Source organism: Protopterus annectens, chromosome 2.part0 (assembly GCF_019279795.1).
Source record: "Protopterus annectens isolate FY-2018-M chromosome 2.part0, PAN1.0, whole genome shotgun sequence".
Classification (NCBI taxonomy): Eukaryota; Metazoa; Chordata; order Ceratodontiformes; family Protopteridae; genus Protopterus; species Protopterus annectens.
The window spans coordinates 1400751090-1400775357 of NC_056728.1; the positions used below are offsets into that span (position 1 = coordinate 1400751090).

At 46.2% G+C, this 24268-nt stretch overlaps 1 protein-coding gene across 1 annotated transcript in view; it reads left to right on the forward strand.

Moving 5' to 3' along the window:
- The window catches only part of CLGN (calmegin), a 2483974-nt gene that overhangs the window by 1910171 nt on the left and 549535 nt on the right, over positions 1–24268 (forward strand). The window lies entirely within an intron of this gene.

Below are 24268 nucleotides of genomic sequence, written 5' to 3' on the forward strand. Positions count from 1 at the left end.
AGGTAGTCACGATAACCTTCCATTTGAGTTGTTGTTCTTCATTTGTCTTCAACCATCCCTCCCTCCTTCCCCCTGCCTGATATGGGCTGTCTGGTGGTTTGGTTAGAAAAGACATGTCCCTTTCTTTGGCATAAATGGTCATTCCTTATGATAATATCTGGGTTATTGTTCTAAGGGGTAAGACATTGTGTCAGGTTGGGTGGCTATAGTGGGCAGCAAACTCGATCTGAGGGGAGGAAGGAGACAGGGATATTATGAGTAGGGGCGGAGCTTGGACCTCAGATCCGATGCTGGAGAAATATGGCCAAGTTGGATCCTGTCCTAGATCCATGTCACACAGGTTGAAGACAAATGAAGAACAACAACTCAGAACGTTATGGTGAGTACATAACTTCTTTTTTATAACTCTTTGGGTTCAGAGGACAGTCTAAGTTCATGGGCTCCTTTATTGGTCTTGATAGCGTTTTTCAGATTTTGGAATGCTTTTTATATTTTCCTTTAATTTTGTATCACCTGTATAAGTGTTTTTTGTAGAGTTTATTTATAGCGATGAACTACCTGGATGTTTTTTTTTTCTAATTTTCCATAATACTCTGGTAGGGACTGCTAGTTCTTTTCATTTTTCAAAATGGGGGTACAGTTCCCTTAGTGAAACTTGCGGTTGTACAAAGGTGAGGTGTGGTCTAGTCATAAGCAAATTTTGATATTTCGTAATAGAGTAGGTTGAGGCTAACACATTTGCAGTAGATGATTTCAGTGATGTTTGTTGTAGGGACTTTTGGGAGTTTAAAGGAGAAAGTCATACATTTATGGTCATCGATTAGTTGATATAGGTTCTTAGGTAAGTACTAGGCAGTCAGTCTGTAGACCTTTTGAAGTCTAGCCAAAAAAAACTTATTCAAAATGTCCATCTAATCTCAAGGAAGGCAAGACAAGATAGACTGGCAGAGAGAGAGTTTGAGGTTGCCCATTCAGTTATCTAGGTTTATCTTGAAAGTGGCAAGAGCACTGTTCTGCTTGACATGTAGTGGCAGTTTGTTCCAGAGGTGAGGAATACATTAGAATATGAATCTATTATGCTCTGTCTTATTTATCTGTTGATGAAGATTTAGTTCCTTTAACCAAGTATTTTATGTACCGTTAGTTCTTCAAAGGAAAGGAGATCAAATAGGGTTGGAACTTTCATGGCACAAAAGGCTAGACATAGATCTCCACTGAGGAATCTGTAAGAGACTAAGGACAGAGAAAGGATGACGGTCTCTCTTGATAACTAAGATTTTTGAGTCCACTGATCGTTTTAGTTATGAATCTCTGAGGTCTCTCAGGTTGTGTGATATATTTAATTAAATACATGCCAAAAGGTGCTTTATATTCATTAATAAGTTTGATAAGCAATGAGTAAAGGGAGATTAATATTTCTTCCTTATTTGGCCCAACAGTTAGAGACACACTCTCCTGGAGTGAGGAAGATGGGAAGACCTTGTCTGTCACTGGAATCTGTTTTTCTACCCCACAAAGGTCCTTCTCCAGGTGGGGAAAAAAATCGCGGTTCAAGAAATCTCAAGGTCCTTGTCAGGAATCTCAGGGGGACTTTTCCACCAGAGGCAGAGGGGGTAACAGTTACAATGGAAGACGCTGTCCCCTTTGCAGAGGAGTCCGCAGAACTCAGGGTTTCGAGATACCTTCTCAGACAAACCCTTCTGATGCTCCTCAATGGTGGCCCTACTGCCGTACTCTGGAGGTAGTCAGGGGACGCTTCTCCTTACACCCACAAGTCTGAGCAGCCGTCATGAATGATCATTGGGTGCTAAGGATCATATCCAGAGGATACTTTATTCCCTTTTCAGAAAACCCCAAACCAAAGTCTCACCTCCCCAGTGTTCCACCCAATCAGAGGAAGAAGGCAGCTCAAGAAATTACAAAACTTCTTCAAAAAGAGTCATCCAGGAGGTCCCTCTGTCCAGATAGGATCAGGCATCTACTCAAGATTCTTTGTGGTACCCAAAAAGACAGGGGACCTACAGTCGATCCTGGACCTGACATCCCTAAACTTATCAATAAGGATTCAAAATTCAGGATGGTCATGGTCCAGTCCATTCTACCTTTCCTGAGAATGGACGACTGTATGTGCTTTGTAGACCTGAAGGATGCATACTACACATCAGAATGGACAGGCACTCCAGACAGTACTTTCATTTCAGGCTGGGTGCCAGCCATTACCAAGTCAGATTGCTTCCATTCGGTCTCACCTGCCCCCAGGATGTTCACCAAATGCATAGCGGTTGTCACAGCGCATCTCAGGCTGCAGGGATTCCATATGTTTCCATGTCTGGACGACTGGTTCCTAACCATTGCATCCAGGCATCTACTTGTTCAAGCCAAGGATTATCTGTTACAGCTACCCCCCTCTCTAAGCATAATGATCAATACACAGAAATCCCAGTTGCAAACAGTACAAACAATAGCATTCATCGGAGCACGTCTGGACACTTACTTCAACATGGGCCTATCACATGCCAGACAGGATTAAGAGTTTATTATCACACATCAAACAGATTCTAGCTATCCCACCTCCCACGACAAATCTGGTGCTCAGGACGTTGGGCTGTGTGGCAGCCACAATAACTCTGTTACCCACAGCATGCCTACACATGAGAGTATTGTAATGGACATTAGCAGTCCAGTGGTCGTTACACATCTTCCAATCAAACTTTCATGGTTATGCAGAGACTCCCTTCTTTGGTGGCTTTATTCTCCAGAGGTCATACAAACATGACCCTTTCTTCTTCTTCCCTTTCCCTATGCCACTCTGACCACAGACGCTTCCCAGAGGGGGTGGAGGAGCATTTTTTGGGTCAGATGGTCGAAGGCATGTGGACCCCCACAGGAGACCAAATTGCATATCAGTGTCCTAGAGATGAGATTGGTCCTTCTAGTGCTGCAAGCTCTACACAGCTTTCTTCCTCTGGGGACTGTTGCAGTACAATCAGACAATATGTCAGTAGTTTGGTACATCAACAAACGGGAGGAGACGGATCTTACCTGTTGTGTCAAGAAGCAATGAGGGTGTGGCAATGGGCGATCTCTACCAACCATTTTCTTACAGCAGTGCATATTCTGGGGGAGACCAACATCCTGACAGACAGGCTGATTCGAGTTTTTCTGATGCCTTATGAGTGGTCCCTGAATCAGTGGGGGGAGGAGAAGGGGAAACCTATAGTAACAAACATGATTTTCAACAAATAGGATCAACCCTGCTGTGATCTAATTGCATCCCCCTTCAACAACAAATGCAGCAGTTTCTTTGCCCTGTTCCCTCCACAGGGACAGTCACCAAGGGATGCTCTGGTTCATGCTTAGACCCTCGGTATGCTTTACACTTTCCTTCCAGTTCCCTTAATTCCCAAATTCCTGTAGAAAGAATACAGATTGAAGAGCAAAGTTATCCTCATTGCCCCCTTCTAGCTTCGTCAAGTCTGGTTCACCTTTCTTTGGTCTCATTTAATTTGCCCACCAATGACTGTGGACCCAGTCCGGATCTACTCTCTCAGCTGTCAGGGCATACCCATCCAGATCTCCAAGGACTGAAGTTAACCGCATGGTTTCTCCAAGACATTCCAGGCTTTCATTCCTGATCTGTAAAATCTTGATTCTGATGATCTGTAGTAGTTTACTTCATTTGGTCTTCAACCTGTGGGATACTGGATCCATATCGGATCTGAGACGGCAGTCTCACTAGCATCTGCTCTGAGCTCCAAGATCCTCCCCTTAGCCATAATACACCTCCACTACCTTCCAGCCCCCTGATCTCATTTGTCGTGGCTTGCTGAAGCATTGTGATCTCAAGTTCTGAGTAGTAAGTGGGTTTTTTGAAAGCTTTTGAGAAGCCTTTTTTTTCTAAATTTTCGTGTAGTGTGTTAGTATAGGTTTCCCTTTCTCCTCCCCTCACTGGTGCGTCGTAAATTTAAACTTTGTTGTTGTTTAGCTTAGTTTGTAGTGTACTTGCTCCCCCACCCCAGTGTGTTCTGTGTGCTTGAGTGTGGTGAGGGGTTTAAGTGGGAAAACTAATATTTTTCTCTTTGTTTTCCCTCCTTTGTCTGAGTGACTGATGGTAGTATGGCTGATAAGCCTGTGTTTAAAAGGTGCACTGAGTGTGGCCATAAATTTTCTCCTGCAGATGGCCACACTCTTTGTCTATTGTGCTTGGGCATTGCCCATCTAAGTTCTGACTGCTGTATATGCGCGGGTTTTAACCCGCCCGCAATCAAGGACAGGTAGGCTAAGTTGGCCCTGAAAAGCCTTCTTCCCACTTCTGAGGCGGTTACCTCGTCTTCGGTTTCGGTCATAGTGGCTGCTGTGGCCGCCTGTCCTTCATCTCTTGCCCTTGCTTTTCCTCCCTCCCAGGCTGGGACTCAACCTCCCGTTTCAAAGCCTGTGGAAGTGGAGCAGAAAAGGGGCAGAGAGAAGGAGAGAGAGCCAAAATCCAGACCTGAGAAACGTAAAAGGTCCCCAGTCCTTCCTTCACCAGCTAAAAGTCAGCATAGGATCCATGACTCCCCTTGGCTCGAATCTCCAAGATTTTCCCCGGAGCCAGAGGAGACATGCTCTCCATATAGGGCCTTGGTTCCTTGACCCACCTGGAGCGTGTCGGAGCTGGAGCTTGGGTGTCGGAACCGAGGGAGCAGAACTTTTTTACATTGGCTCCAACCTTGTCGGGCCAAGTTCCCTCCCTGGGAGCTCTGTCCACTTCGAGCCCAGCTCTGATTCTCACATCGGACCTGGGAAGACCAGCTTCCTTATTGGTTCCCCAGGAGGTATGTTCTCCCTCGGCATTCATTGTGGTAGAAAGGGTTCTCTCCACTGGATCGAGACCCTTGACTGTCCCCTTGGCTCCTTCTATGAATCCCATCACTTTACCAGAGGGACAGCCCGTGCTCGAGGACCCCCAATTGGTTCCCCCTGAGGAACAAGTGGCTTGTGAGTTCCCCCGGAGAGCCCCACTGGAGATGTGCCTCACAAGCTTATATGTAAGAGGAGGCACTTGGACTCTCCCGAGTCCCTAACTGAGGATACGGATTTGGATGACGAGGAAGGTTCCCCCAGATCACCTCCTGAGGATGTCTCCATTGGAGACATCATGGAAATCCTTCGCCATATGTGAGGTTGGTCCGCCCCCAAACATTCTTCTAATCAATGAGTCTGTGTTCCTGGAGGCTTTTGGCACGGGCCCATCTACTTCTTGGGTGTCCCCTCCTGCAGATCCCTTAGTGGACCTGATCACCTCGCAGGCCTGGAATGAGACGGACACCATGGAACCAATCCCCAAAAGGCCTGATAAGATCCTGAGTCCACATTCAGATAGGCCAGCATGGAACAAAGGCTCCCCCATAGACACTATGGTGGTAGAAGCAGCCACAAAGAAGGACCTAGCCCAAGAGAGTTCCTTGGTTCATCCTCCTGACCGAGAGTCACGGATGATGGACCGTATGGGTAAGGGGGTTTATGCATCAGCTACCTTTTCTATTAAGGCGCTGAATTTCCTGGCCCATGTACGAGACTCCAGCGCGACCTGGTCAAGGAGCTGGCAGAGTCTCCCCCTAAGTCCATGTCGCAGGAGGACAGGGACTCGTTTTCCGTGAGGGTGGCCACTTTGAAAGCAGTCTCCAACATGTCCATGCGACTCGTTTCACACGCTACCGAAGGAGCGGCTGGGTCTGGCGTGTCAATGAGACACAACGCCTGGCTCAGACTATGTCAGTTTTCAAAACCTTTCAAGGCGTCCTTTGCCAGTGCCCCTTACGACGGCTCTACTGTCTTTGGTAAGACCATCAAAGAGACGTTAGTCCAGAGTGAGAAAGATGGGAAGACACTATCTGCCGTCGGAATCCCCTTCTCGAACCCTCAAAGATCCTTTTCCCAGAATCAGAGAGGGAAAAATAAGGTGTGGTTCTGGAAGTCACAGTATTCCTGGGACACTCAGGGCTCTTCTTCCCCCAGAGGCAGAGGGAGATAGAATGGACTCCGGCCCAGAAGTAGAGGGGGTCCGAGGAATTTTGGGTCTCGAGAACCTTTCTTGGACAGGCTCGGACAGCAACCCTGAGGGGTTGCCTGACTGCTCTACTCTGGAGGCAGTCGGGGGACGATTGTCCTTGCACCTGGCGGCATGGGAGTCCAAAACATCGGACCGCTGGGTGCTTCAGATCATATCCAGAGGATACTGTATCCCCTTTGTGGTTCCTCCCAAACCTCCCAAACACCTCCTGGACGTACCAGCAATGCAAAGGGAGGCAGCAGCACAGGAAATTTCTAAGCTGCTTGGAAACCGAGCCATCGAAACCGTCCCCCCAAATCAGTCCGGATCGGGCTTTTACTCCAGGTTCTTTGTGGTGCCAAAGAAAACGGGGGACTTAAGGCCCATCCTGGACCTATCTACCCTGAACCTGTCAGCTGCCAAAGAAAAATTCCGGATGGTCACACTACAGTCCATCATGCCGTACCTGCAAGAGAGCGACTGGATGTGCTTGTTAGATCTCCAGGATGCTTACTATCACATAAAGATGCACAGAAGCTCCAGGAGGTTTCTCCACTTCCGGCTAGGAGTCAATCATTACCCATTTCGAACCCTACTCTTTGGTTTCACCACAGCCCCCGGGATGTTCACCAAAGTGATGGCAGTGGTAGCTGCTCACCTGAGGCTTCAGGGGATTCAGGTCTATCTGTACCTGGACAATTGGCTCCTCACTGCTCCCACCAGGCATCTGCTTTCTCAAACCAGGGATTATTTCTTAAAGCTTTCCCTGTTTTTGGGATCACAATCAGTGCATCCAAATCACTCCTAAATCCTGTCCAGGTGATATACTACATTGGGGCAAGGATAGATACATTTCAGTGCAAAGTCTTCGTGACTTTGGAGAGAGTTCAATACCTGAGGATGCATGTCTCTCTGATCTACCATTCTCATCTTCCATCGGCGGAATCAGTATTGAGGGCCTTAGGTTCAGTGGTAGCCACCATAACGCTTCTTCCGTGTGCCCGGTTACATATGAGAATTCTACAGTGGACACCAGCTGTACAATGGTCCCTTTTGGAACTTCCATTGTCATATCCAATACAACTCAGTCGAGTGTATCAGTCATCTCTTCTATGGTGGATGTGTTCTCCGGACATCCTGGAGGGATGACCCTTTATTCCACCCCCTGTCCAAGCCACAGTGACCACGGACGGCTCACAACTTGGGTGGGGGGACATTGTTCGGGCAGGACAGTCCAAGGCCTGTGGTCCTCTGTAGAGACCAGCTTGCACATAAACGTTCTAGAGATGGGGGCAGTCCTTTTAGCGTTGCAGGCCCCCCATGCCTTTCTTCCTATGGGAACTATTGCACTTCAGTCAGACAGCATGTCAGTGGTCTGGTATATCAACAGACAAGTAGGGGCCAGATCTTACCCCCTTTGTCGCGAGGCCATGAGAGTGTGGGAATGGGCTATCTCTACTGGTCACTTTCTCATAGCAATGCACATTCAGGGACGGTCCAACATTCTAGTGGACAGGTTAAGTCGGACTATTCTGATGCCTTAAGAGTGGTGTCTGAATCTTTCAGTAGCAGAGCAGATCTTCCTGGAGTGGGGTCAGCCGGCTGCGATCTCTTCGCATCTCCTTCCAACATGAAGTGCAGCGAGTTTTTCGCTCTAAACACCTTGCCAGGGGAGTCCCCCAGAGATGCTGTAGTCCATGCTTGGCCTCCCGGTCTTCTGTATGCTTACCCTCCAGTACCTCTTATTCCAAGGTTTCTACAGAAAGCTCGTCGACTGGGCCTAGCCAGGTATGGTTTTCCTTCCTTTGGTCTCACCTTCTGGCTCCACCCTGGATCTCGGATCCCATTCAGGATCTGATTTCACACCCATCGGGGGTTCCTTATCTGAACTTGGACAGTTTGAAGCTCACAGCTTGGCTGCTCCAGTTCCCATGATCGCTAGGACTCCTGGATTATCCTCTTCATTTACATCTATTCTGGTGGCTGCTCATAAGTCTTCAACCAGGAAGATTTATCTCAGTAAATGGAAATGTTTTTCCTTTTTGGCCTCTCAAAGGGGTTTAGACCCCTTCACGGCTCCTATTTCTGCCATTCTTGATTTCCTAGCTGATATTTTTCAACAAGAAGCTAGTTCTTGTAATGTCAAGGTTCAATTGGCTGCCATTTCTCATTTTCATGTGGATGAGAATTCTGCATCACTAGCCTCCTTCAAACTGTGTAAAGCATTTATTAAACGGATGTTTCTATTATGCCCCCCCCCCCCCGGTCAAGGATCTTGTTCCCCCATGGGACCTTACTATGGTTCTTCAAGCTCTGGTCGCTCCGCCTTTTGAACTCACTGCAACCACAAATCTAAAATTCTTATCTTGGAAAACAGCTTTTCTGATGGTTATCACTGTGGAATGGATAGGTCTACTTCTAGGTGAGTTTAAGGTTCCCAAAGGTGAAATTGATTTAGTCACTGAGTTACTGGACATTGTTCTTTCCACAAACTATTTTATTTTTGGTGACGATTATTACATCCAGAAACAAGGGGTGGCCATGGGCTCCCCTTGTGGAGCTAGTGTCGCCAACTTCTTTGTTGCATTCTGGGAAAAGAATTTCCTGATGAACAAATTCCATCTTACAAAATACATCAGGTTTTATACGAGGTTCCTGGATGATATCTTCATCTTATTCCAGGGTAATAGTGATGAAGCCGACCAGTTTGTCCACGAACTTAATGGAACTACAGAATTTTTGAAATTCACTTCAAAATTTTCTACTATTGAAATAGATTATCTTGATGTAAAATTAACTAAGGATGTCACTAGTCATAGGTTTACTTCCACTGTCTATTGGAAACCCACATATTGCAACTCTATGCTCCACTTCTCAAGTTTTCACCCTTACAAACAGAAACATTCCATTGTTAAGGGACAATTAGTGAGAGCAGGTAGGATGTGTAGCACTATTGTTGATTTCAAAATTGAATGTAAATTTTTAAGGGAGATGTTCCTTAACCGTGGGTATCCAGTAGGCTTATTAGACGATCTGATAAAGGAGGTTGAGTTTAAAAGAACTGAAGGGGTGTACAGACCTATTCTTAATCAATTAGAAACCTGTATAGGCCAGGGTCTCAACAATAGCAATTTACCAACCCCAAGCCTTATAGACGAGGTAAGTAATGAGAATAGCAATAGTCAATTTGTATTGAGCTTTGTTACGACTTTCAGCGTCAACTCCCAGGCTATCTGGTCAATATTACTTAAAAACTGGTACTTTATTTCTAATAATTCCTTTTTAGTAGAGAAACTAGGAGGTCAACCCCGTATTGTATATAAGAGGGAAAGTAACTTGAAGGAATTACTACAAAGAAGTGTACCACAAGTCCAATATAGTAGACAAGGTAGGTCTCCCTGTGGGTTCTGTAAATGGTGCAAAGTAGTTAAGGCAGGTAATTCTTTTACAATTAGAAACAAAAAATACCAGATTTTTCATAAATTAAACTGTGAATCAAAATCAGTCATCTATATTGCATTGTGTAATTGTTGTCCGAGTTTCTATATAGGGAAAACGGACCGTAGGGCCCGTGATAGGTTCTATGAACATGACTATGCGATTAGGAAAAACTCAGACGACAATGCATTAGCCAAACATATTAATGCCCATTCTGGACACAGTTTTTCATTTATGTGTATTGATCAAGTCCCATATAACATTCGTGGAGGTCCATTGTCTCTAATTCTGGAGAACCGGGAACTTGAATGGCAATTAAAACTGGACGCATTCAAGTTCCCAGGACTCAATGAAAATTGTAATATCTCAGCTGTCTTAAAATTAAGAAGTTACTTTAGATAGTGAATAATTTCATGATATTCCTAAGAATAGTTGCCTGTATTGTATATACATATATTCATGAAAATAGTTTTAAATTTGCTTGATTTTAAAAGTTTATATTTTTGCTTTATATCCCACACATGCTTTTTTTACTAAAATCTATACTATTATGATTGTATATATTTTTAGAAACTTTTTAATATAGTAAAATATAGAGATAAGTATGGTTATATATATATATTTTTTTATATTAGTATAATGGGATATTATGTTTTGTCACTTCCTGTTCTTATAAAAGCATGCTCCTTGATTTTATAATCTGTTTCTCTGAAGAAGCTGCTTCAATAGGAGCGATGAAAAACGCTATATTTTTTGTTTAATAAAGTTGCGTTTAAGCTAAAAGAAGAAAGACTTCTTATTGGGCTTTGGACCTAAGGATACCTGCACCTTTCCGTTTCCAAGCCTCTAAGATCTCACTACTCACGAGGAGTTCCCTTCTTCCAATACTTTCCCAGAATACCCAGCTGAGGAAGTCCCTCAGAAGAAGACATGCAAAAGGAGGCACATGGACTCCCCCTTGGAGTCTTTAACCGAGGATACTGACTTTCATGAAGAGGAAGGATCTTCCCAATCCCCACCTGAAGACATCTTCTTTTGAGACATTTTAGAGATCCTGGAGCAGAAATGTGGGTAGTCTGCCCAACCTTCTTCCTCTGAGGAATCATTTCTCTTGGAGGCATTCGGGACAGGCACATCTACATCCTAGGTGGCATCCCCTGGCAGATGCAGTGGTAGATTTAGTATCTCGCCATGCATGGAAGGAACTGGACACCATCAAGTCCATACCCAAGCGGCCCGATAGGTTTTTAGTACCCCATGCAGACAGGAAACACTGGAGTAAGGGCCCTGTAGTCAATGCTGTTGTGGTGGCAATGGCCACCAAAAAAGAGCTGTCAGAGGAAACCGCCAGTGTCCATCTGCCAAACAAGGAGTCTTGAGCATTGGACAGATTTGGGAAGTGCATTTATCCCTCGGCAACTTTCGCACTGAGTTTGTTAAACTGTCTGGCTTATTTCACCTCGCTTCATAGGGACCTGATTAAAGAACTGCCAGCTTTTGTCTCAAGAGTCCATTCCTGCAGAGGAATTTAAGAAAGTTTGTCCCAGGCTGACCACTCTTTTATCTGTCACCAACTCCTTGGTGAGGTTAATCTCCCACACCACACAGGGCATCTCCCAAGCAGCCAGTTCAGGTCTTTCCGTAAGGAGGCATGCCTGAATGAGAGGCTATGTGATTTTGCAGAGCCCTTTAAGACGTCATTTGTCAATGCCCCTCACAATGGCTCCTCTCTTTTTGGTCCATCAGTTAGAGATGCTCTTACCCACAGTGAGAAGAACATAAAGACCCTTTCCGCTGTTGGAATCAAGTTTTGTACTCCCCAGATGTCCTTCTCCAGGAACCAGTGTGGGGGTATTAAAATGTAGTTCCGCAAGTCCCAAGGGCCTTTTTAGGACCCATGGGGAGAACTGTCCTCTAGAGGCTGAGGAGGAGGGTTTGATGGAAGATGCCACCCCAGAGGCAGGGGGGGGGGTCACAGAACCAAGGCTTTAGGGAACCTCCTGTCAATAAGCCCTACCACTGCTCCTGAAGCGCTGCCTGACTCTCCATCTCTGGAGGCAGTCAGGGGACTATTAGCTTTGCACCCCGACGCCTGAACCCAGTTGACTCAAAACCATTGGGTGCCAAGTGTAATATCCAGAGGTTATTATACTTCCTTTTACCCTTCTACCTCTGAAATCCAAAAGCCTTCCTGATGTGCCACCCAGTCAGTGGGAACAGGCAGCACAGGAAATTCAACAACTGTTGCAAAAAAGAATCGTCCAGGAGGTCCCAAACGAACAGAGAGGATTTGGAACATACTCCTGCTTCCTTTTAGTGCTGAAAAAGACAGGGGACTTAAGACCCATTCGGGATCTCAACAAGTTAAACAAATACATAAAGACGACAAGGTTCCAAATGGTTATGGTTCAGTCCATTCTGCCATTGTTGCACATGTATGACTGGATGTGTTCAGTAGATATCAAGGACGTGAACTGTCACATCAAAATAGACAGGTGCTGCTTGAGATATCTGTGCTTCTCACTGGGAGACCATCACTACCAGTTCAGAGCACTGCCCTTTGGACTCAACACAGCCCCCCGGGTGTTCACCAAATGCATGGCAGTGGTAGCCGCTTACCTGAGGCTCAAGAGATTCCAAGTGTTTCCATATTTAGACAATTGCTCCTAACCACTCCCACAAGGCATCGACTAATCCAAGCCAGGGACTACTTACCCAATCAGCACACTCCCTGGGCATCACTATAAACATGAGCAAGTCCATCCTTACTCCAGTTCAGAATCTAGAGTTCATAGGTATACAGCTCAACACAAGGGATCAGATAGCTTCTCTTCCTCTACACCGAGTAGCCATTCTGAGGAATCAGGTACAGCAGCTGTTAGCACTACAAGCCCCCACTGCTCAATTGATCCTGCAGGTCCTGAGGTCCATGTCTGCAGCCATTCTATTAGTTCCCCTAGCCAGGTTTTTCATGCGGGTTCTACGGTGGATGCTAGCCAGTCAGTGGTCCATCCTGATTCAGCCCTTGTCCCTTCACATCAGATTGACTCCCATCTGCAGGCATCATATCAGTTGGTGGATACAGCTGGACAGTGTTATTCTTGGCAGACCATTTGTGAACAATCTACAGATAGCCGCCGTCACCACAAATGCTTCCCAGTTCGGGGGGGGGGGGATATTGCAGCGGGACGATTGTCCAAGCCACGTGGTTGCCTCATGAGACCAAGTTGCATATCAGTGTCCTAGAGATGAGTGCTGTCCCCCTAATGTTGCAAGCCTTTGAGGACGTTCTCAATTTCAGGACTATTGCAGTACTCAACAACAACATGTCAGTTATCTGGTACATCAACAAGCAAGAAGGAACCCATTCTTATCCCCTGTGCACGGAGGCCATGAGAGTGTGGGAGCTGGTGACATCTTCAGACCATCTTCAAAATTCCAAGCCATATCCCAGGGAATCAACAAGCTGGTGGACAGACTCAGCAGATCTCTCCTGGTTCTGCTTGAGTGGTCCCTCAACCAATCAGTAGTGAACATGATCTCCAACAGTTGAGGTTAACCTTGCTGTGACCTCTTTGCCTCTCCCCTCAACACCAAATACAGCAGGTTCTTCACTCTTTTCCATCCTCTGGGGGAGTCGCGAGGGATGCTGTAGTCCATTGTTGGTCCCCAGGTCTCCTGTATGCTTACCCTCCTCTTCCACTCATCCCCAAATTTCTTCAAAAGGCAAGCAGGCTGAAGAGCTCAGTCACCCTCATTGCCCCCTTCTGGCTGTGTCAGGTGTGATTCCCCTTCCCCTGGTCTCATCTGAAATATCCTACTTGGATATTGGACCCTATTCAGGACCTCCTTTCTCACCCATCAGGGATACTACAGCCAAATCTTCGAACCCTCAAATTGTCCACTTGGTTTCTACACTTTCTACCTTGATGAGACAGTCCAGGCTTCAGTTCCTGGTCTGGAAAATTCTTCTGGCATCACAAAAGGCTTCCACCAAGAAAGCTTACAGTAGTAAGTGGAAGAGATTTGTTGTTTGGGCCATAAACAGGAACATTGTCCCCTTCTCAGCACCTGTTTCAGATGTATTGCTGTTTCTCAGTACACTTTTCAAAGAGGGTGCTAGCTTCTCCACTGTCAAGTTACAGTTAGCTGCTATTTCTAATTTTCATACACCAAGTCAAACACTTTCTTTGTTCACGTTCAGACTGTGCAAATCCTTCATTAAAGGTATGTTCTTATTAAGGCCCCCAGTTAGGGATCCTTCTCTCCCATGGGACCTTACTCTTGTGCTGCAAGCATTTACACAGGACCCCTATGAGCCAGCAGCTAGTTGTGACATGAAATTTCTATCCTGGAAAACAGCTGTCTTGGTGGCCGTGACATCCACTAAGGGGATTTCTGAGCTTCAAGCTTAATCTTCTGAACCTTCTTACATTCTGTTCCATAAAGATAGAGTGTCCTCACACACTAATCCATCCCTTATGCGTAAAGGAGCTGCAAGAAAAAATATCAATCAGTCCATACAACTGCCAGTGTTCTTTCCCAATTTCTCTAACAAATGAGAGTTTGTCCTTTACCTTCAAGACTTTCATAGACAGCTCAATTTTTATCTACACAGGACCAAACAATGCAGAAAGTCTGATCAGCTTTTTATACCCTTTTTTTCTAATTGGCTTGGACAAGCGGTATCAAAAATTACCTTGGCAAAATGGATTTCAGACTACATTTCTTTCATTTATTCATCCAAAGGGTTGGAATTACTTAACCTCCTAGGGCACATTCTACCAGAGCTATGGCTACTTCCTCAGCTTTCTATGCTAGAATGTCTATTGATGACTTAACTTCCTTTTTTCTTTTCTATAGCTGATAAAGATAAGGGCCTGGCTGGGCTTAAAAAAATGTGAAAAGTGTGGACACAAAATTCCATTTCTGGATGCCCACACACTTTGTGCGTATTGTTTGGGTCCACTCCACCTACAGGAAAACAGATTGCTATGTCATGCTTTCAACCCAAGAGTTCTGGTTGAACATAAGAACAAGCTGATTCTCAAGGGATTACTTCCCTCTTCCTTTAGTGAGGCTTTATCTGGAGATCCCCCTCCATAAGTACTTTTTTGGCATCTTCTAAATATTTGGAAGAGACCTTTATTGGATCTGACAACTTCCTCAGATCCTAAGAAGAAAAAGCTTAAGTCATCTGATCCTACTTAAATCTCTGATCCTAAGTTGAGAAAGAAGGACTCCACAGATTTGACCTCACTATCGGATCCGAAACCTAAAATGGCTAAAGTTACATCGGATTAGAGTGCTTCAGATGCAACACAGAAAGCATTGGACCCGACACCCAACATTCCCTGTCTCCTGAGAACCAGAGACTCTCCATCAGTGGGACCAGTCCTCTCTAGGGTCCCATCCCCTTTTTCAGAGATACCAAAATCACCATCAGTAGTTTCCACTTGCTCTTCCAGGAGCCTTATGGAAGAAGATGTGGAGAGGTTAGTGAAAAAGATTTTCTCAGTGCAGAGAATGTCAAGCACCCTGTTGACTCCTGCCCTGTGAGTCAGGAGATCCGACCTTCCACTACACTCCCTTTGCAAGTTCCTCCTCCAACTCCCCTTTCAGTGAGATATCCTTGAAATTCTGAAACAGAGAGGTGGCTGGAAGTTCAGCAACCCTTCATCTGAAGAGTCTGTATTCCTGGAGGCATTCGGTATAGGTCCATCTACCTCCTGGGGGACTCCACCCACCAGTAACCTCAAAGATCTGATCTCTCGGCGGGCATGGAAGGCCCCAGGCACCATTGAGCCAATCCCCCAGAGACCAGATACAATTTTGACAGCACCAGAATGCAGGCAGTTTTGGGCAAAAGATACACCTGTAGATGCCACCATGGTCTGAAGAAAGTGCCACATCCATCCACCAAACAAGGGGACTCAGGCAGTGGACAGGTTTGGGAAACATGTCTGTGTTTCAGCAACATTTAAGGTCTCTGAACTATTTAGCATATTTCACCAGGTTACTGAGACACCTAATTAAGGAACGATCTGATAGCCTTTCAGGATCCATTTCTGATGAGGTACAGGTGTCTGTTACCTCTCAGTAGGCTACCTACAATCAATGTCAAATTCCTCCATGAGGATAAATTTGCAGGCAGCCGAAGGAAACTCAAGGGCAGCAGGTTCTGGCGTTTCCATAAGGAGGCACACCTGGATGTGTTTATGTGATTTTGCTGAGCCCTTCAAGTCTTTGTTTGTCAATGCTCCCTTTGACAGAACGTCTTTGTTTGGCCCAAAGTTAAGGACACTTTATCAAGGTGTGAAAAGGACAGAAAGACTATGTTTGCCATGGGCGTACATTTTACCATGCATCAAAGATCCTTCTCCAGGAATCAGTGAGGTACTGGAAAAAAATGTGGTTCAAGAAGTCCCAGTGTCCTTTCCAGTACACCTGTGAAGGAGGTTCCCCCAGGGTTAGAGGGGAGAACTCCAATGGTAGACACCACCCTCGCAGCAGAGGTGGCCCGCAAAACCAAAGGTACAGAGATTCCTTTTTCGATAGACCCTTACTGTGCTCCTGAAAGGAAGCCCAATTGTCCCCGTCTGGAGGCAATCAGGGGTCATTTATCCCTGCACCAGAGAGCCTGGCTAGAGATAACAGCAGATACATGGGTGCAGAAGATTATTTCCACAGATTATATAGTGCTGTTTTCCCTTTCACTTCCAACCTCCAGAAAAATCCCAATGCCCCACTGAGTCAGAGGGAACAAGCAGCACTTCAAATACAAAATCTGCTAGAAAAAAAAAATCATTCAAGAGGTCCCACCACACCAGACAGAATCCGGAACTTACTCAAGATACTTTTTAGTGCCTAAAAAAAGGGGACTGGAGACCAATCTTGGATCTCAGCAACTTGAACAAATCAGTTTGACACAACAAGTTTTGTATGGACACGGTTCAGGCTATACTCCCATTTCTGAGGAAGGACGATTGGAGGTGCTCATTAGGCCTTCATAATGTGTACTGTCACATAAAGATGAACAGGCAGTCCAGAGGGTACTTACACTTCCAGCGAGGAGCCAGTCACTACTAGTTTAGAGTTCTGCCCTTTTGTCTCACCACAGCCCCAGGGTGTTCACCAAACGCATGGCAGTAGTAGCTGTTCACTTGAGACTGCATGGAGTCTGGTTGTATACATATTTAGATGACAGGCTCATTACTGCCCCGACCAGGCATCAAGTAATAGAGGCAAGAGATCATGTTCTTCAGAAGTGCTTTCATGTAGGGATAACCATAAACTACGAAAAGTCTCATTTGGAACCTACTCAGAATTTGGAATTTATAGGAGCACTGTTCAACACAAAGTCAGTAACAGCCTCAATGCCTCCTCTAAGAGTTCAGACCTTAAGAACACAGGTCATTTAACCTGATCCCCCCACAGGGGGAGTCACCAAGGGATGCTCTGTTTCACGATTGGCCTGCTTTATGCCTACCCACCAATCCCATTAATTTCTAAATTCCTGCAGAAAGCTGCCATGTTGAAGAGCAAAGTTATCCTTATTGCACCTTTTTGGCCTCAACAGCCTTGACAGATTTGGTTCCCTTTCCTTAGGCCTCACTTACTCCACCCACCGTGGATTCTGGATCTGACTCCAGATCACCTGTCGCACCCTATAAGCATGATCCATCCAGACATATCGAACCTCAGGCTGACAGTTTGGCTTGTCCAATTCCATTAGTAGCCAGACAACCTATGCTGTCCTCTCCAGTCCATCAGATACTCTTATCTTCTCATAAATCATCTACACATAAATTGAAAAGATTTGCTTACTGGGCCTACCAAAGTAAGGTTGATCCCTTTTCTGCTCCTTTGCATAGTATCCTTGAATTTTTAGTCTTACTTTTTAAAGAAGGAGCTAGCTCTTCCACAGTGAAAGTCCAGCTAATGGCGATATCAAATTTTCGGGTTCCTGTGAGTACAACGGAAACGCATTATGTCAAATGCGTTTTCATTGACACATATAGAGCGAACAGGCAAAACAGTGAAGCGGCTGTTCAGCTTTGTTGTTTTGCCATGTTCTGAAGTGTAGTGTGGTCCCTTGTCCGGTATAGCTCCCGAGCGTGATTGTGCAACAGTTACTGACCTTAGGGTTAGGGTGCGGGTTAAGGTAAGTGCATATGTGTGAAAGTGTTTACTGTTTTATATTTTGTGTTAGATGTATGGTTGCGTTACGTATTTATGTAATGTTAAGTTGTCTATCTCACCTTCATTCTTGCTGGATGGGTTCGGAGCCGATCCTCGGCTCCGACTCGGCCACTCTAAAAGCTCGAGAGCTAGTTCCACCGGCTCGAGGCTCCCCTATATCCCACAATGCTAGGCGGTAACTCCTTAGATCTCATTTGCCGCTACAGCGATCGTGGTGCTTTTTCAACCGGCTCGTCAGGTTAGTTGAAATATTTAGTTGTATCACTAAATAGACCCCTTTAAGTTAGTTTTTTCCTCATAGTTTTTCAAGTTAAATAGTTTACTCCCTTTTAAAGTCAAGTTTCCCCAGTTTTTTCTCCTAAATTTCCTAACTTTATTCCCTTGGGCTTTAGGCCCAGTCCCTCCCTTCCTTAGTAGTTGGAGTGACTGTGTTTTTGTAGGGATTTAATTTCTAAGTTAGTTACTATTTTTTAATTTAAAATTTTACAAGTGTAATCGGTGTGTGTGTGTGTGTGTGTGTTTGTGGTTACACTTGGACTTTCTTGGTCATGTCCAAAGAATCGAAGGTCTCAGGCTTCAAGAAGTGTGACTCGTGCTGTCAGAAGATGTCTCTGACAGACGGTCACACTTCTTGTGTTTACTGCCTGGGGCCTTTGCACCTGCAGGACTCATGTGCTGTTTGCCATGGCTTCAGCCCTAGAGTCCTGCAGGAGTGAAAAAATAAACTTATATTAAGGGGCTTATTGAAGCCTGAGGGTCCCTCGACTCAATCCTCGGGGAAACCCTCTAAGCCTTCCAGATCTTCGGCTCCAGTCTCTGAGCCGTCTTCTGGGGGTCCTAAGTCTGTTCGAACATCGGCTCCAGCCGGAGCCGATGAATCTCGAACACATGCCCCTACTATTTCCTCGGCTCCAGCCGGAGCCGAGGAAGACATAACTGAGTCGGCTCCGATCAAGTTGTCTGAATCGACATCTAGGAAAAGGTCCCGATCTCCATCTATCGGCTCTGTTCATTCGGCTCCAGCATTACCTTTGCTGTCTGAACGGAGCCATAGATCTCACTCCTCTAGGTCTTCCAGACTATCGGATTATGACCTTCAGAGAGTAGTGAGTCGACTTCTTAAGTCCGAGGCACTAGCCCAGATGCTTCAAAGTCCGACTCAACAGTCGAGAACTATTCCCATTACTCAAAATGTTCCTCCTCTGACTCTTTTGAGTTCGGAGCCGGGGCGGCTCGGACCCGAGACTGTGGTGGCATCGGAACCGATACCTTTGTCTTCAGTGCCGTCTGCTCCGATGTCTTCCTTGGAAGAATCTCGGCGCCAGACTTCCCTCGTCGGCTCCGAGGGGGCGAGTGGCATCGGACCCTTGTCCGACCCCGCTCTCCCTCTCGGTGCTTCGGCGCTGGTGAGTTCGGCTCCGACATCGGCCTCGGAGCCATCACTGTCGGTGCCGGGGGAGGTTTTCAGCTTTTTGGAGCGGAGACCTCCGGCTCTGCCTGACAGGGGTGCCTTCGAGGTCATGAGGAGCGTGTTAGAACCAGGTTCAACTCCACAGTCGGCTCCTTCTGCCCCTCCCTCCATGGTGCCTCCGGTGATTTCTGCTCACTCTCTCATCCCTGACCGTAGAGAGCCAGCTCCTCAAGTTTCCCCAGTGGGGATCTCCTCCTCTTCCAAGGCCTCTCCTGACCCGGTAGGAGAGCCCCCTAGGAAGAGGCAGTGCAAGAGGAAGCACATTGACTCCCCTGAGTCTGTCACCTCTGACACTGATTTAGAGGATTCTGAAGGTTCCCCTCGTTTCCCCCTCTGAAGATGTCTCCTTTGCAGACATCCTCGAAATCTTAAAACAGAGGGGGAATTGGCCAGCCCTCAACCCTTCAGAGGATGAATCAGTGTATCTTGAGGCGTTCGGCTCTCGCCCTTCCACCTCCTGGGTGTCCCCTCCCTTTGACCCCCTTATGCAAGTGGTGGCAAAGAAGGCCTGGACGGCTCCTGATTCAGTGGAACCCACCCCCAGGAGACCATCAAAATTCATCACTGCCCCCAAGGACAAAGAATTTTTAACCAAAGGTGTCTCTGTTGATGCTATGGTGGTGGCTGTGGCCACCAAGAAGGAGTTAGCTGACCCTTCAGTGCCTGTTCATCCTCCTAACAAGGAGTCTAGGTCGATGGCAGGTACGGGAAGCGGATGTTCTCGTCAGCGACCTTTACTATGCGATCGCTGAATTACCTGTGTCATTTCACTCGTCTTCAGAGGGATTTGCTCAAGGAAGCGAACGAAATGTTAAAGGACCCAACAGCTGCGGGTTTTCAGGATAGAATGAACTCTCAGCTGGCAACCCTTAATTCTATAACTAACTCCTCCATGCGCCTCCTTTCATATGCGGCGGATGGAGCAAGTAGAGCGGCAGGTACAGGTGTAGCCTTGCGTTGGCATGCCTGGATGCGGCTATGTAACTTTGCAGACCCTTTCAAGGCGTCCTTCACTAATTCCCCCTTTGATGGATCATCCCTCTTTGGTCCTCAAGTGAAGGAAACCCTGACTAGGTGCGAGACTGATGGCAAAACTCTCTCTGCCGTCGGAGTCCGTTTTTCTACTCCTTCTAGGCCTTACCCCAAGGGCCAGAAGGGGGGAAAGATGTGGTTCCGCAAACAATCTCAGGGAGATTTGCCTGACGCACAGAGTCGATTCCCCTCTAGAGGCAGAGGGGGGAACAATAATGGTAGATGCCGTCCTAGAGGCAGAGGGGGCCCGCAGAATCAGGGCAGTCGAGAATCCTTTTCCGACAAGCCTTTTCAGCATCCCTGAGGTGTTGCCCGACTGTCCACCTTCGGAGGCAGTCGGGGGAAGATTATCGCTGTACCCAGAAGCCTGGCTATCCCTAACTCAAGACAAGTGGGTACAGTCTATCATTTCCGAAGGCTACAGAATCCCATTCCTTTTCATTCCGAAGCAATCCAAAAAATCCCTTCCAGACGTTCCACCCAGTCAAAGGGAGCAAGCAGCATTAGAAATTTCAAAGCTGCTCACAAAAAGAGCCATTCAACCAGTTCCAGCAGACCAAACAGGATCCGGAATCTACTCCAAATTCTTTTTGGTTCCAAAGAAAACAGGGGACTGGAGACCCATTTTGGATCTCAGCAACTTGAACAAGTTTGTCAAGAAAACAAAGTTCCGGATGGTCACGCTGCAGTGCATTCTACCCCTTTTGGGGCAGGACAACTGGATGTGCTCGATAGATCTCCAGGACGCGTACTATCACATCAGAATGAGTCGATGCTCCAGGAGATTCCTCCGCTTCAGGCTGGGAACCAGTCATTTCCAATTCAGAGCCCTGCCCTTTGGTCTCACTACAGCCCCCCGAGTGTTTACCAAATGCATGGCAGTGGTAGCCTCTCATCTGAGACGACAGGGATTCCAGGTGTTTCCTTAGTTAGACGACTGGCTCCTTACAGCCCCCACCAAGCATCTTTTGCTTCTCGCCAGAGACTACACCTTTCATACATGTCAGGCACTAGGCATTTCAATAAATTTAGAAAAGTCTGTCTTGTCGCCTTGTCATGTTATTACCTTTATAGGCGCAAATCTAGACACAGTCAACATGTCAGCCAGACTCACAGAGCAGAGAATAGCAGACATACACAGACAGGTCTCTCTTGTCTTGCAGAGCAACAAAGTCAAAGCCAGATTGATCCTGAAAGTCTTAGGCATCATGGCAGCGGCCATCCCTCTTCTACCATTAGCTCGCTTCCATATGAGAATTTTACAATGGATGCTCTTCACACAATGGTCTTTCCAACGACTTCCAATGTCCCATCCTATTCGGATAACTCAATCGTGCAAGAATCATCTCTCTTGGTGGATCACATCTCCCCAGCTCCACCTAGGGAGATCTTTTGTCCCTTCCCCTCCGGTTGCTACAGTGACAACGGACGCCTCCCTGATCGGGTGGGGGGGGGGCATTACCAGGGCAGGACGGTCCAAGGCATGTGGCAACCTTTCGAGTGCCACTTGCACATAAATGTCCTAGAGATGAGAGCAGTGTTTCTAGCGCTGCAAGCCTTACAAGACTCTCTTCCCAAAGGAACTATAGCAATTCAGACAGACAACATGTCTGTAGTGTGGTACATCAACAAACAAGGCGGAACCAGATCTTACCCCCTATGTCGAGAGGCACTCAGACTGTGGCAATGGGCGATTTCTTCTCAGCGGTTTCTGCTAGCAACGCACATTCCCGGGAAGTCCAATGTGATTGCAGACAAATTGAGCAGAGCTATTCTCATGCCTCACGAGTGGTCTCTGAAGATTTCAGTGTTGGAGAAAGTTTTTCGAAAGTGGGGCCGGCCTTGCTGCGACCTTTTCGCTACTCCCCAAAACAGCAAGTGTGACGATTTTTTCACCCTCTTTCCCCAACCAGGCCACACCAGCAGAGACGCTCTAGTACACGATTGGCCCCGGGGACTTCTATATGCTTTTCCTCCCTTCCCACTGATATCTCAGCTAATACAGAAAGCCATCGCTCAGAAAGCTTCCATGATCCTTATTGCCCCTTACTGGCCTCGACAAGTTTGGTTCCCGTTTCTCCACCGTTATCTGTTGGAGCAACCTTGGCATCTGGACCCAGTTCCAGACCTCTTGACCCATCAGTCGGGTCAGTTGCACCACTCCCTTCCTTCTCTGAACCTCACAGCGTGGTTCCTCCAATTCCAACTCTAGCCAGGCTTCCTCTGATATCTCGCTCAGTTAGAGATATTTTGATAGCCTCTCATAAATCTTCCACTCGGAAGATTTATCATAACAAGTGGAAACGTTTTTCCTATTGGGCGCAGTCAAAGAATATAGATCCTTTCACTGCTTCCATTCAATCAGTTCTAGACTTTCTAGCCGAACTTTTCCACTCAGGTTCGTCTCCGTCTACCATCAGAGTTCAATTGGCAGCAATATCGAACTTTCATGTTGGAGTCTCAGAGTCCTCCATTATGTCTCACAAACTCTGCAAAGCCTTTTTAAAGGGAGTTTTTCTCCTCAAACCACCACTCAGGGATCCTCCTCCTCTATGGGATCTCAACTTGGTTCTGGCGTCCTTAATTCTTCCCCTCTTTGAACCTGCGGCTTCATGTTCAATAAAATTACTATCTTGGAAAACACTCTTTTTAGTAGCTATCACTTCAGCTAGAAGAGTCTCTGAACTCCATGCTCTGTGTAGTCGACCACCTTATCTTGTGTTTCATAAGGATAGAATGTCCTTACGTACTAACCCGTCCTTTTTTGCCCAAGGTAGCTTCACTGGCAAATTTGAATCAAACCATTGAGCTTCCTGTCTTCTTCCCTAATTATTCTAATAGGTCAGAACAAAAGTTACACTGTTTAGATGTTCATCGCCAACTTAAGTACTATTTAGACAAGACCAAACAATTCAGGAAGTCTGATCAACTTTTTGTTTCTTATGCAGAAGGTAGAATGGGCCTTCCAGTTTCTAAAGTATCTCTCTCTAGATGGCTTACTTCGTTGATTACCCTTGTGTATGAGATCAGACATCAACAGTTGCCATCCAAACCCAGGGCTCATTCAACCAGAGCTTTAGCCACTTCTATAGCTTTCCAAGATAGGCTGCCTATTGATTCGATTTGTTCTGCAGCTACTTGGGCTTCTCCCCATACCTTCATTTCTCATTATAAGTTGGACTTGGCCTCTAGAGACCGAGCCAACTTTGGTTCCACTGTACTCAAGAGTCTGTTCCGATAGGCCACCTATGCTAGGGACATGGTCCCATCCAGCAAGAATGAAGGCGAGATAGACAACTTAACATTTAGAAGTTATGTACCTACCATAATGTTCCATGTTAGTTGTCTTCTTCTCGCCTTCTTTCTTGCGTCCCACCCTCCTTCCCCCTAGCCAGGACAGACCTAGAGGAGTTTTCCTTTGTTCCTTTTATGGAATTTACTTGCTGGGCTTAGCTTTCAAATGAGATCTGAGGAGTTACCGCCTAGCATTGTGGGATATAGGGGAGCCTCGAGCCGGTGGAACTAGCTCTCGAGCTTTTAGAGTGGCCGAGTTGGAGCCGATCCATCCAGCAATAAAGAAGGCGAGAAGAAGACAACTAACATGGAACGTTATGGTAGGTACATAACTTCTAATTTTCACTTGTTTACTTTTGTTTTGGGGGTGGTAGAATTAGGGTTAAGGTAAGTGCGTATGTGTTTGGAGCTGTTTATTTAAATGTGCGAGAGTTACTGACCTTAGGGTTAGGGTGTGGGTTAAGGTAAGTGCATATGGTTTAAAATGTTTCCTGTTTTTTTTTTGTTAAATGTATGGTTGGGTTATATGGATATGTGTATTTAGTTGTCCCGTTCGATTCTCAGCTAGAGCATCTTCTGTGTGGAGGCTGCGTGAATGGGCGTGCCTTCGTTGAAGGTTGTGCATCAGGGGTGGTAACTCGGCACGTAAAAATCCACTACCAAACATTAGCGGACCAGAGTTCCTCTGTGGTGACCGAAAGACACAACAACAACTGTTTTTTGGGGGGGGTATAATTAGGTTTGGGTATGTGTGTATGTGTTTGGAAGTGTATTATGTTTTTTTTTTTTTTTTTTTTTTT